Below are 14,282 nucleotides of genomic sequence, written 5' to 3' on the forward strand. Positions count from 1 at the left end.
CTGCCTCTGGACATTGGTATGTAAGGATATGATATCTGCAGCAGTTATAGCTTACCAAGAAGATTGCCAGCTGAGAATGGCAAGCAAAAATTTTTTCAAAAGGAAAAAAAAAAAACCTGGATGAAGAAACGATTTGATCTCTGAACCAACCCTGGAGCTACTCAATCACTGGACTACTTCTGTTATATAAGTTAAAAAAAAAAATCCATACATTTTCATTTCCTGTTGTTAAAATTCTTACTGGCTCACATATCTTCCAGGTATTCATAGCCCTTACCGACCACCTTCTCACCCTTTCTATCATAGTTTGTTTAGTGCCACTACTTTCTCAAAATATTCCTTTTTATTTTTCTTTTTCCCTTCTCTTCTTAATCTATACTGAAATAAAACTAAGAGTGTGATCTTAGCTGGGAAAACAGCCTCAACTGAATTTTATTTGCAAGAGACAAACAATGGCAGTTTTCCTCTTCATCTGTTTCATCAGAAAATAATCAATTTCTTTCATTAATTCAAATACCAGAGGGAGCAATAATTGCATTAACTTAAGACCTTTCTGGTCCAAGGATTTTATCTATTTTTTCTGAGCCATAAAGCTATCTTCCAATTTAATTACCTGCCGCCCATTGACAGTTGACAGCTGTTAACCAAGGAAGATTTACTTAAGAAGTGCCCTGTTGGAAACCTAGAAGCCAAGCCTATTTTGTTTAAATGCTATTTCAATTGCTGTTACTTAGCCATAATTGAACTCTGGAGCTTGGGAAACAAAACAAAACAAAACAAAACAAAACAAAACAAAACAAAACAAAACAAAACTCTTTTTTAGAAGAAAGAGATGAGTGCAATGCATTGAGGACCTTTATCTATAACAAGAATGACTGAAGAATCCATAATTTTGGTTTAATGCAGATCCAACATAAAGGAATGATTGAATGATTTGGTCACAGAGAACATGACTGATTTCATGATTTGGCTGGTGAGAGAAGTGAAGCACAATTACTGGCCTTTCATCTAAACAAGTCAAAGAGTAGCACTGTCCTATATTTCTTTAAATCTTAACAATGATGTCAACCTTTTTATAGCACTGGAGGTAGAACTAGTTGTGCTGTTTTTCAGAACATGCTCAACTGATTGAGAAGGAACGTTGGCTGAGAATATGTAGTATTAAAAAACACAGTGGCCCCACAAAGGGCAGTGCAGGTCTCTAAGTCCCTGGGAAAATCTCCTGGGAAATAGTATTAAAAAAAGAAAAAAAAATGTATTGCATGCTTCTATCCTGAAATCTGTATTACTGTAGAGTTCTATGATGGAAAATTACTGTAATGCCTTCCATGCCAACGCTCCCAGAGGGAAAATTTGCAGCACAATATGCTTACCTGAAATTCATGTATTGACATGGATTTTTCTTCATATAGTTGAAACTACTGTTAGCCTTGAGAATTTAACCAAGGCTAGGAGAACAATACATTCCCCCAGAATACAAACCCTAGCAATGAAAGCTTCTGGGTTCACTTGAATATAGTCAATATATTGCTGTAGCAATTACAACATAATTTAATATACCGTAATATATTCTGTCTATAAATAACACTCTATTTCTAACCACGTTAAGAGCTAACTTTTGTTCTCTGCTGAGCTAGTCAGAGATCTTAACATTTCTGTGGTGACCAAGTCAATAAAAACTCATTCAAGTGCTCAGAAATGTGATCTTGGTGGAGGAGGATGGAGAGTCTTTCTCTTTCATGAATAATACATATTTGTTAAGCTATTAAGTAGGGGAACTCATTCACTCAGAATACTACATTATCTTTGGCCTTTTATACATTACAGTTAGACAGAAGTTTCCTTGATTGAAAATCAATTCCCAGGGGTCCCTCTATTAGAAACGTAAGCAGTGGTTACTTGTTAATTAGATTTAAAGTTCAGGATGTGTTATTAATTTATGTATCAATATATGTGTCAAGCCCTTATCACAGCTGACTAGACACTGCTCAAATAAGAGGACACAAATATGAAGATACCATGCCCTTACAACAATTGCAAATCTTATCTTACATTCTGTTATTCTGTTTGGCTAGCCCACCATGACCTTCTCAACATAAACCTTAGCTCTCCCCCAGGCAAAATGCACATCTACAGATTTCAAAGTAAAGCCTTAGGATATCTTTTCCTTCAGAGGTATTGCTACTGACAGGATAATTTCCTCTCCAGAATGTCTTATCTCAGAAGAATTTTAAGTAGAGTGGGCTTAAATGACCCATCCTCTCCCCGAGGCTCACTATTCTGAAACTGGGTTAGAAACTGAACTTCACCTGTGCCTTTAGGACAAACAGGCAGATAAAGAGCAGTGAAACTTCACCAGACTGAAAAGACAGCTCCTAATTCCTGTAGCAAAGAGAGGCTAGAAGGCATGTTGTTAAAACCACATTTGCTCAAAAATAATAGCCCCAAATAGCCACCACATGTGGGTTTACCATTAGGAATAGTGGTTCTATGTGCTTTATAAATGTATTTCATTTAATTTGCATTCAAAGCCTTTGTGTTAGGCCTTAATATTATTCCTGTTCCACACATAAAGAAACCAAATTTCAGAGAATTTGAGCAATCTAACCAAGGTCACACAGTAGTGAGTAAAAGAGGCTAGAGCCAGTATTCAAAGCAAGGGGAGTCCCTTAATCCATGAATTCAATTGAATATCCTCTTGTTTTTCAAATCAGACAGACTTCAACTCTATTTGTTGGGCTTCTATTATGTGGTATACTTCTTATATTACATTCATACACCATGAATCTGTGCAATATCAAATGTAGTATAAGAAATGCTTCTGCCTCCCAAATTTTCTTTGCTAATCTGAGAAGCATGGCAGAGGGGGAGGGGATGGGGTGACCACACTCCAAACAACTTGAGAATGATCAAAATTTCTCAGGGATGCTGTTCTTACGAAACCAGCATAGCAAGTCTGAGAAAGGCTACATGAAAATGAGATCAGAGTCAAACATCACTTCACATAAAGGTAAAAAGTTCTAGCAAAATGCCAAATGGATGAAAGTAGGAATATGGGAAACAGTTCTATTCAGTGAGCCTGACCAGGGAAGGACAACAGTAGAGACAGAATATCTCCCAGGAGTTGTGTCAGAGGGAAAATCAGCCAATATACAGGAGCCTTTCAGAAGGAAAGTTATTCTAGTTTGCTCCAGACAGTCCAGTTTTTTCCAGCAAAATCATCTATAGCACCTCTTCTGCACTCTCAAAGGAGTCATAGTTTGGATGTTAAATTATATGGTCAGTCCACTTTTAAGCTCCCTCTTCTTGTCTGGCATGGTTTTCCATTACTTTCAGAACAACATCTGATGTTTTTTGTGTCCTTACCATGATCTGGTTTGAGATTAGCTCACTAGAAAACCTCAATCATCACTATTTGCCTATTTTCATTGTGTTCTCACCCTTCTGGCCTTCTTTTCATATTTTTAAACATGCCTTCCTCCTTTCTGCCTCCGGGCCTTTGTGCATGTTCTTCCTCCTGCTGAAAGGATTCCTCCTGCCTTTTTTTTTTTTTTTAACCTCCACTCATAACTCAAGCAGCAGTTTCAATGTAACTGAAATTGGATGCTTTATAAAGGCTGCCTTGATCCCCTAGATGAGGTCAGCTCTCCAGTCTGTTGATATTTGCTCAATTTCCCTCAGTGGTTTTTCTCTTAAAGACTGCCTGGAAGATCACTTGAAACGTTCTGAAATACCATGGATTGGAGGGTGTGGGACTAGACTGTACAGCTAAAACTGCCTCTGAATCCAAGACAAAGTTCTTTGTCCATTCACATTCTACCCTTTTTCTGCTATTTTGAGTCTTATGATCTTTTAATCTTGGTGAATTAAAAATTTTGAGCATGAGCCAATAAAATGAGAAACAGTGCTATCAAATTTCAAATATTTGGGTTTACATGATTATAATCTATTCCTATTAAAAGGTAAGGCTTATGGAGGCAAGAGGGGAGGATCGGTTTTGGAATTAGCCAACCAGAGCTGAAGTAACAGCTTCACCATTTGCTGATAAGGGGCTTGATTTTTCTCCCTCCCCCCAATCTCTCCCTTCTACCCACCCTGACCGTAGGTCTTAAATCTACAAAATAAAAGAAGAATGAGATTATTTATTAAGGAGAATAATCTCTAATGTTCCCTGCAGCAATAAAAATGTCCATGAAAATAATTCCTTTTCCACTGTTTATAAGTATTATCTACTGTTGTACAATATCTGTAAAGCTAATGTAATCTTTCATATTACTATAAATCTGACAGGAAGAAAGGATATGTTTAAAATCCTATCTTAGAAATACGACCACAGAAATAAAACTGTGTCTCTTCTGGAAAAAATGAAACTAAACCAAAACCTAACTAAGGCTTTTCTTTCCCCTACCTAAAGCATACTCTGTTTGTGTTACACAGTTCAATCAACTGGAGAATTATACATTCTGACTTCCCTTCCTCCAAGCTCACTTGGGAGACATGAAAGCACTTTTCAAGGATGTTAGGTGTCAATCTCTGGCTCCTTGTATGGAAAGGGGCAGCTAGATTCTACCTCAGAGTATGAAGAATGTACAATTGGGAAATAGCTAAAAAGTCTTGAGATTGTCTGAACTGGGAGGAACTTGTGGAAAACAGAACCAAATCTGAGGCCATTGTGGAGCTGGTGCAAGGTTGTGCTGAGTCATCATTATCATAGGTGTTCCTATTGCCAGGAGGGCCTCAGCTTCAGAGTGTCCACTTGAGATGTAAACAAAGGAGATAAACTTGTGGAGGAGGAAACACTTGATCTGACACCTCCTTTCTAGAACTCTTGACACTTGTGGAAAAACTGCCTTGGGGCAAGGTGTTCAAAAGCAGAAGATGCAAGGTAGTTAGCAAAACAAAAGCAGAAACACAAGAGAAAGCCACAAAAAAAAAAAAAAAAAAAGGAAAGGGATATAATAACAGTTGGAGAATGGTGTAAATGAGTGCGTCTCTACCAAATATGATATTATACTTTCATTACAATTGTTTAGGTAGAGCTTTGGAGATATAGAAAGCATTTTTTCATGCTGTTAAGTTTCGAAAGCAGGCTATATTCAATAGGAAAACAAGACTAGGAAGAACAATTTTAAAATATTAGCGCTAGAGGTCTTTGGATGGTGAGACGTAAAAGTTTAAAGACAAGAAGACAATACCTCAAACCAACGCGTGTGTAAAGGGCAGGGGTGAAGAGATGACATGGTATATTATACCAACAAAATCTCAGAGCACACAGAATACAACAGACCCCACTACTCCACGACAATCCCCCAAGGGACTATACCAGATCCATCATATGGAAAGATCCTTATGGTAGTATTGAATACTTGTCTATCCTGAAATTTGAACTATTTATTGGTTTTCCACACTTCCAACAAAACTTCCTTTGGATACATTGTGGCCTTCCAGTGGGAACTTCTAGTCAGTACCCTTGGTTGTAGCAAGAGTAGTAAAGATTCCATATGCTGAGTGAGGTCTCTTGTCACATCTCACCCCCCACAAAGTTTTCTAAACCTTTGTGCCACAATTCTCTATGACACAAAGCTTACCTTTTATATAATATAGTATATTAGCTCTACACAAAATTAAAATATTTTTGAGGTATATATTTTTTTCAATCATTCAGTAGACAGTAGGTAAGCCAGGGCTAGGTAAAAAGATAAACATTCTTGGTCTCTCTCCTCAAAGTGGATAGTGCAGAATGGGAGGGATACAAACAGCTATGAGTACAAGAAGATGACTCAGGAAATCAAGGGAGCACTAAAGAAGGAAGGTCAAGGCTTCCTGGAAATAACAAGGAAATCTTAAACAGAAGGAAATGCTTGACGTTATTTTTTCATTCAACAAATATTAGTTGAGCCATTTTGTCTATTAAACTAATAATCACAGTGATAAATGCTACACCAACAAAGTATGGTAGAAGACAGGATAAGCGTATAAGCCAAGGGTGGCTGCCACACATCAGGAGTCAGAAAAAGCCGCTGTAGGGAAGTGTCATATAAGCCATGGCCCAAGGAATAAATATAAGTTAAAAAATAAACATTTTCCAGGGAATGGAAAGAGTTTGAATAGAAGTCCTGAGATGGGAGATCCAAGGATAATAGGAAGATTTTGGAGGTGATAAAGAAGAGGATTTGGGTGAACTTTGTTAAGCAGAAGCAAGGAGTCAACCAACATGCCAAAAAGCAAACTTCTTGAATGTCACACGAGCAACATGCAGGGATGCAAACTCCTTGTGTATCAAACCAAAGTGGCTGATTTTTCCTAAGCTGCATAAGGTGCCAGTGGAAAAAAAGTCTGAGAAAGTGCAAGCCATGATCACTTAGAAGTCTGTGGTAGGAAGATATTTCTGCTACTAAGGGGTTCTCAGAGCAAGATTATCTTCTGATACGATAGTGAGTGAATAAAGTAGAATAAAATATTTATATAACTAAACTATAAGGTATCTGCATAGAAATGAATATGCATAGACAAAAGTCTTGGAAAATACTCAACTGGGTTAACAGTCTTCTTCATGATGTGCTCAGTTAAAAATAAGAGTCTGATAATACTGGTGGCTCAATTTAAGCTTCTGTCAGTTTGAAGAATTATAATTACTTTTTAATCGAGAATCAGGCAGTGCAAACTTTCTCCACAGACCTTTATGATTTAAAAATATTCTCATCCAGGAGTCTGGTTGTACCACACCTAACTAAATGTTGAACTGCACAAAGAAAGGAATACCAGTTATCACTAGCTGGGAAACAGCTCTGTATTGCCAAATTTTTTTGATCCCTAGATTCTTTCAGGATGATGGAAGACCACCCACAACTTTTAGTAAGACAGACTATTTGGACTTTAATAACCCAGCTCTCCCACCAACCAAAATTCTTGAACTCTGCTTTCACTTGATGCATTCTTAAACCCATTTTCATTTGCACACAGAAAAATATCATAAACTGTATACAATAAAATCTCAAATCTAAAGAACCAGGCTTCATGAACAAAGAAATACAGAAATGTTTTCCTAAAAAGACAGCTATTTTATCTAAACATTATTTCATTCAGTGTGACTCACTGTTTAGCCAAATTACTGAATTTGGCTTCAAAACAAAGAAACAAGTTGGAAAAATGTAGAGGACAGTAGAGACATGTTCATTTCACTTTAAACACATTTGCCAGTCATTCAGTGCAGAAAACTTCTTTTCTCCTTTCTTCTTTATCTCTCTCCCCTGACACTGTCTAAAATACAAGGTCAGTGACTCTCAGTGCTCAGCTGCTGGAGAAGAGATTTGAAGGGAGTCTTCGGGAGTGTGCCTCTACAAAGTAATAGAGCTCCCCTTTGATTCTTTTCAAGAGAAAACACAAAGGATCTGACCACGTTTCCTGCAGCTTTGAAAAGCCTAAGACTCATCATGTATACAATGGCTTGCATATACATTGTCTATACAATTTCTCTTTTCTTCATCCTAGATTGGGAAACCGTTTTGATTCCAAATTTCACATGTTGGTATTTTGAGATGGAGTGGATGCAGCATCATTCAGTCTTTCAAAAGAGAAGATTATTGTTGCACTTTTCTGCTTTTGCTCTGGAAACAAAATATTTATCATTCCTGGAGGCACTTCAAGGAGAATAGCAGAATATGGACTCAAAGCATATTTATTTTACAAAATGCTATTGCATCCATGAGCCAAGACTGTCTCTTTAATTTTCAGAGTACAAGTAAAATCTTTTTGTGGAAAGAAGGCACACTTAAAAGAGGAACTGACAGGCTATGGGAAACCAAAAGTTTGACCTGAGTATTAACAGCTCACAGTCGTCTTTTTAACGGGGAGGGAAGTTTCATTCCACTGATTTATAGCCAGTTTTTCTCCTGAATCTCAAAAAGCAAAACATAGTTTACTAGGCAAAACGACAGGTGTAGAGAGTTGGGATGGTGTTATTTGAGGGATTTCACATTACACAGTTCAAGTGATTTAGCAAGATTAAGTAAAACAAGCCACTTTATGCCCTAAAACCAGAAAGTGGATAAACAGGTTTCTAGTTAGGCATTTGCCTTTGGTTTCTCTTCATCAAAGAAAAATACAAGTTGTACCTCCATAATTTTAAAGCTTTGCAAGTTTTATTACTCATAAATAATGAATGTAAGAATAACTAAGATTGTCTTTTAACGTCCTAGTAGACAATTAATTCAAGTTAGTAGAATTCACGTCCAAAAATCATATTAACCTAAGACATACAGATAATTAAATGAAACTCTTTTTATGTTCTGTTTTTGTGCCTTTTTAACCAAATGCATTTCTGGAATAAAGTCTGATGTCTGAAGACAGATATATGCTCAAGTCTTGGCACTGCATCTGACTAGCTATGTGGCTTTAGGCAAGTTATTTAAATTATTGGTGCCTAAGTGCTCCCACCTGAATGATGGAAATAATACCTATCGTGTGGAACAATTATGCTAATAGGGAAAATGTGTGAAGCACCTGAAGCATAGTAGCTGTCATTCATCAGTGTTAGTCTCTATTCCAAGATGAAAGTCTCCATTTTAAACAAGTTATTTGTGCACTGTCATAGCTTTCGGGCATTACTCTGCAGTGTTTTCTGAGCCGATCCTGCTAAATAAAGTCTGTGAATTAATGTCTAATTTATATTGAAGTAAAATTTGTATACCAATAAAAAGTTATAATGCTTCCAAATTCTAGCAAAAATAATTCTCAAATTTCAGTGCAAAAGCAAATGATTTTTTTTTTTTTTTTGAGAGAGGGTGAGAGTGGGCATACACACACACACACACAAGTGAGGGAGGGGCAAGGGAGAGAGAGATTGAGAGAGAGAGAGAGAGAGAGAAACACTCTTAACAGGCTCCACACTAAGCATGGAGCCCAACATGGGGCATGACCCTGGGATCATGACCTAGCCAAAAATCAAGAGTCAGATGCTCAACTGACTAAGCCACCCAGATGCCCCAAAAAGCAAACGATTTTTTTGTTTGTTATTTGCTTATTTTGAAAGAGAGCAAGGTTGAGAGAGCAAGGGAGAGGTAGAGACAGAAACAGAGTATTGCAAGCAGGCTCGTGTAAGTGCAGAGCCCAACGCGGGGTTTGAACCCACAAACTGTGAGATCATGACCTGAGCTGAAATCAAGAGTCAGATGCTTAACTGAGTCACCCAGGAGCCCCAAATGATTTTTTTAAAAATACTTTTCTTCATCTTTTTCTAGTCTGTCTCTCCTAACTTACTACTCATGCTAGCTACTACCTACTGAGAATATATGAAGTACCTATCAATTTACTAAAAAAGTGTGCACTGCCTTATTTAATCTCCACAGCAATCCTACTAACCAGGTCCTACTGTTTTCTGCATAAATATATGAAAAAATTGTGGATGAATCTTGGGTAACTTTCCCAAGTTTTGGATGTAAGTCTGTGTGACTCAAATTCCATAGTCCACAGGCCCTCATGGAAGATGAGAACACATTCAGCTGGAGGACTTGGTCTCCTTCACTTTTCTCTTAGTAAAGAAGTGGTTTTCAAATTTTAATATACAGAAGATATATGTGAATTGCTTATTAAAAATAAAAATTCATAGGGATAAAAATAGTTCCTTCCAGAAATACTTATTCAGAGATCTGTTGAACACATCAAAATTGTGGAAAATTGCAGTACCAGGGTGATTGCCAAGGAAATTAACTAAGATCTTCCCAAGCTTGCCTCCTTCTTATGATTCAGATCTTAACTGGCACCTAATCTGAGGAATATCCCTGCTCGCTTTATCTAAACAATGTCTTCCCATTTTATTTTCTATGTCATAGAAAATAGAAAATAAAAATGTATTATCTTCAAGTCCTTAATATTGTTTCTGGCCTTAAGTCTCAAATTTATTCTAAATATTATGCTGTTTGGGAGAGAATTAATATCAGTATGTGACTAGCAGAAGGGTTTTTGGAGTCTATGCATTTATGTGTGAATTTTTGACAAAGACAATGACTTAAAAAACAAAAATAATTTGACAAAGAATTTAAGGTGTTCCAAAAGATGAGACTGTTTTTCTTCACAAAGCTTTGTGTGAAGATTAGAGATAATTTATACTTTGGCTCAATTCTCCTGTTTCTACAAAGAATTTGGAGGGTCTCAAAAATGTATGAGATAGACACAAGTGAGAGGCACTGAAGGGCCATGCACAACTATATCATCTGTGCAGAAAAGCTTTCTCCCTAAGTTTTGGTACTGAAGATCCCCAACTGATATATAAATACAATACAAATTTTCAAGCTAATTATTTTAGATTCAAAACTAATTTTCCCTTAAAAGAAATGACTGTTATAAGCTGTACTAAAGTTCACAGTTTTCCCTTGCAAAAGCCCATCTGCCTAATTATCATGTTATTACTAATAATGATAATGAAGCAAATGTTTGTCCAATAACATTTTCTAAGATTTTCCATAAATAATCATTTATCTTCATTATAGTCCTATAAGTTCTGTCACGTTCAGTGTGGTCAGGGTGTCAGGGTAAACACTCCCATTGCCACATCTTTTGTGTCTTGCAAAATTACTTAATTCTTTGGAGCCTAAGTTTACTCATGTATAAAATGGGGATGATGTGGGGCGCCTGGGTGGCTCAGTCGGTTAAGCGTCCGACTTCAGCCAGGTCACGATCTCGCGGTCCGTGAGTTCGAGCCCCGCGTCGGGCTCTGGGCTGATGGCTCAGAGCCTGGAGCCTGTTTCCGATTCTGTGTCTCCCTCTCTCTCTGCCCGTCCCCCGTTCATGCTCTGTCTCTCTCTGTCCCAAAAATAAATAAACGTTGAAAAAAAAATTAAAAAAAAATAAAATAAAATGGGGATGATGAAATCATATATCTCATTGGTTTGTTAGGATTAATTAAGTTAATAAATTAAAGTAGTTAGAACAATTACAGGCTCATTATTTTGCTGTAGTAATATAATACAAGGCAGTAGAAGATAACTATCTTTAAAGACAGGCACAGAATGGCACAGGAATCCATCATCCAACCTACAAACCAGGATATCATTCTCAACTCCTCCCTCACAGCCAATCAATCAGTTGCTGAGTGTTGCTGATTTACCTCTAAAATGTCTCTTGAATCTATCCTTTCTTCTCTATTCCAATTACCACTCTTTAATTCTAGACACTTGTAGTGTCATCTCTGACTGGATAATTGCATGAAATAGATAATTTCTCTGCCTGCCATCAGTCTTATCCTTTGTTCAAATATTTACTGAATGTTTGGAAAACATGGGCACTATGAGGCAGTCTGTGTTCTGGATGCTACAGATAACAACAACTGTGACCCTACCCTACAAATCAAGTGGAATTCTCACATCAGCTTCATGTTTCCACCTGAGTTAACTACCATCTAAAAGTTAAGCATGATGATGGCTTTTACACAGCACTCCTGTCCTACTTTAAGTCTATTCAGTGACTTCCTATTTCTAAACTGATTATTCTGAGCATGTCAGAAGCTGTGGGGGCACTTTAAGAATCTAGCAAGTCTTACAGCCTTTCTTTTCCTCAGAAATTTCCTATGCAATTATAGTCATAAAATGCTGCACACTTCAGGATGTCACTGATACCCTGGAATTCATTCAGGTATCACTCCGATGTTCAATGAGGGTGGCGGGGGTGGGAGGGTGGGGAGGAGGTGGTCCATGTACCCAGGTTATAAATGTCCTATCTAAAGGGAAAATCCCATGCCTACAAGTTTGTAAAGCAAGGTTTTTCATGACTTGACCCACTGTCTTAGCGCCTCAGCCCTAACACCTGGTATTTTCTCCTTGATCTTTTTTGTTCCTACAGTAGAGCTACCTGTAATGTCTGAAAAACATCTTACTATGTCATGCTTATCAGCTATGTTCACACTAGTCTTCTTTGTCTTACTTGCCTTGCTAACTTTTCCATATTTTTAAGGCTTAACTAACACTATAATTTCTATGAAGTCTTTCCCAATTCTCACTTTCTCCTGTGAGAAATGAGAATGACTTACCTTTATTAATAACATACTATTTCTTCTGGCACTAAGATGTGTTTTAATTACATATATTTAATCCTTGCACTATGAGATTTGTATATAATACTTTATGTCTTATAAAGAAACTACTGTTAGAGGAGTCAAATAGGTGCTGATCCACTATAGCTAAGGAGTAGTAAAATTGGGATTGGAATCCAGAATCCAGGAAAGCTTGACTCTAAAGTTTTTTACACTTTAACACTTTGAGTACACATTCATTCTTACACATATTAGACCTAACCAGACTCATTTTCCCCCAATCTAGGCATTTCTTAAAAATTTTATTATTTATTTTAGAAACTTCCAGAATGCCTTAAAGAGACTGGAAAACTATACCCATTCAACAAAAATTGTTTAAATGAATCTGTAAAAGTCCTTTAATTTTCAACCCAATTTGGGAGGGGGAGGGAGAAGAGAAGAGAAAGGATTATATGTCCCAGCAGGTGATGTTGCCTGACTTAAAGTATTTGTCATTTATCAGGGAGGGAACTTGAGACAGTGTTATAGCCTAATCCTTTTCAAATGATCAGTGGTGAAGAACAAATGTTTTTTGTTTTGTTTTGTTTTAATTTTTGTAGCATAATAAAAGTAAATATCTGGGCACATGAAAATTAACAGCAGCAACTCAGCCATACAAAATAGAAGCCCAGATTTCTTTTTTTTAAAAAAAAATTTTTTTTTCAACGTTTTTATTTATTTTTGGGACAGAGAGAGACAGAGCATGAACGGGGGAGGGGCAGAGAGAGAGGGAGACACAGAATCGGAAACAGGCTCCAGGCTCCGAGCCACCAGCCCATAGCCTGTCGTGGGGCTCGAACTCCCGGACCGCGAGATCGTGACCTGGCTGAAGTCGGACGCTTAACCGACTGCGCCACCCAGGCGCCCCGAGCCCAGATTTCTTAACATTAGATTCGGTAGATGTCAAATGTCTGTACTAGGATTTTCTGTATTTACCACATTGTGGACTGGTAACAACTGTTGGCATTCTCTCCAGTTATGGAGGATCACACTTGAATAATGCTGGTACAAACAAGTTGGGTTTTTGTTTGTTTGTTTGTTTGTTTTTCCTTTTACAAAAGTAATAGGAGCAAATTCACTTGGCATTCTCATTTTGCTTGTGCCACAATTAGGACAAACAATGAGTGAGTCAACAGCATGATTAGTCAACAAGGCTACCAATGCTGAGCAATTTACACAGGGCTTACTGAGGGAGCAGGCAGCAGAACCACGGTTACAAACAGCCAGGTGGCAGAGGCATTTATTAGAAAGAGAATCAGTAGCAAACAACAATCTTGTTCTTAAAACCAGCCTTTTACTCTTATACATATCATCTAATTCAGCCTTAGTTTTTGCATCTGTAAATAACAGAATTGAACCAATTAATAAGATCCTTTCTAGCATTGGTCTTTTCTAAGATTTTTTAAAACTACTCTTAACCCCTATCTCAACATAGATGGAATTCTTTCCAGTTTTATCTAGAATATGCTTTTTCTTCTTTCCTGATATTATTTCCATTGCTACACATGCACCTAATCCTAGTGTCTCAGAAGCAGTTACATAATTTCTGAACAATGGTTAGACATGTATATTTAACTAAATTTCAATTTGTATATCTCTAGTTTCCTCTGATACGATACTCAGAATAAAAACATAAATAACTTAAGTTTGTGAAAATAAATAAAAAACATTTCAAGTAATGTTTCCTTTTGGATTTAGGCTAGAACTATGCCCCCTGTTTAATCTCATAACTTACTTGAAGCTCTAATTTTTGACTTAAGAAGTCATGTATTCTCTCTGTTTTTTTTTCTTGTTGTTTTTTTTTCGTTTGTTTTTAGGAAGCCATATATTCTCTTGACTAAAATCCTCCATCTATAAAGAGATGCCTATGCCTATCTAGTACACACTAGTGCATACAATCAATTTAAAAATTGTTATTTATTAGATGATAACTTTACTGCCTTCTTGTCTCCATACCCTGCACATAGAATAACATTCAAGGTCAGGTCATAGGTCACTGTCAAAAGTTCCTTCTCTTAATACATTTGGAAGAGAAAAAAGAAAGCCTCCATTAGATAAGTCTAAAACAACTTCTTAGTCCCAACCTTTTTACAGTTATTGATGTTTTATTCATCAAAGGATTTCTATTCTCTCAATTCCTCTGTTAAGTATATTTTTAAAAACAGGCAAAATACTCCAAGTCCAAATTTTTCTTCAAGTCAAGCATTCTTTCTTGTCA

General features: G+C 36.9%; 1 protein-coding gene across 1 annotated transcript in view; it reads right to left on the reverse strand.

Moving 5' to 3' along the window:
• The window catches only part of SEMA3C (semaphorin 3C), a 176,351-nt gene that overhangs the window by 92,964 nt on the left and 69,105 nt on the right, over positions 1–14,282 (reverse strand). The window lies entirely within an intron of this gene.

This window comes from Prionailurus viverrinus, chromosome A2 (genome assembly GCF_022837055.1).
Source record: "Prionailurus viverrinus isolate Anna chromosome A2, UM_Priviv_1.0, whole genome shotgun sequence".
NCBI lineage: Eukaryota > Metazoa > Chordata > Mammalia > Carnivora > Felidae > Prionailurus > Prionailurus viverrinus.